The sequence below is a fragment of the Physeter macrocephalus genome, chromosome 20 (genome assembly GCF_002837175.3).
Source record: "Physeter macrocephalus isolate SW-GA chromosome 20, ASM283717v5, whole genome shotgun sequence".
Classification (NCBI taxonomy): Eukaryota; Metazoa; Chordata; class Mammalia; order Artiodactyla; family Physeteridae; genus Physeter; species Physeter macrocephalus.
In genome coordinates this window covers 47152756-47153308 of record NC_041233.1, presented here as the reverse complement: position 1 = coordinate 47153308, position 553 = coordinate 47152756, and the positions used below count along the sequence as shown (strand labels likewise).

The 553-nt window shown below is 34.4% G+C and overlaps 1 protein-coding gene across 3 annotated transcripts in view; it reads left to right on the top strand.

The window, feature by feature from the left end:
- Nucleotides 1–553, top strand: part of RNLS (renalase, FAD dependent amine oxidase) — a 313163-nt gene that overhangs the window by 168892 nt on the left and 143718 nt on the right. The gene's annotated exons all lie outside the window — the stretch shown is intronic.

The following is a 553-nucleotide window of genomic DNA, read 5'->3' as shown; positions in this document are numbered from 1 at the left end:
AAGCATTTCCTCTAAGATCAGGAACAAGACAAGGATGTCCAATTTCACCACTATTATTCATCATAGTTTTTGAAGTCCTAGCCATGGCAATCAGAGAAGAAAAAGAAATAAAAGGAATACAAATTGGAAAAGAAGAAGTAAAACTGTCACTGTTTGCAGATGACATGATACTATACAGAGAGGATCCTAAAGATGCCACCAGAAAACTTCTAGAGCTAATCAATGAATTTGGTAAAGTTGCAAGATACAAAATTAGTGCACAGAAATCTCTTGCATTCCTATACACTAACAACGAAAGAACAGAAAGAGAAATTATGGAAAAATCCCATTCACCATTGCAACAAAAAGAATAAAGTATCTAGGAATAAACCTACTTAAGGAGATAAAGGACCTGTACTCAGAAAACTGTAAGACACTTATGAAAGAAATCAAAGATGACAGAAACAGATGGAGAGATATACTATGTTCTTGGATTGGAAGAATCAATATTGTGAAAATGACTGTACTACCCAAAGCAGTCTACAGATTCAGTGCAATCCCTATCAAATTACCA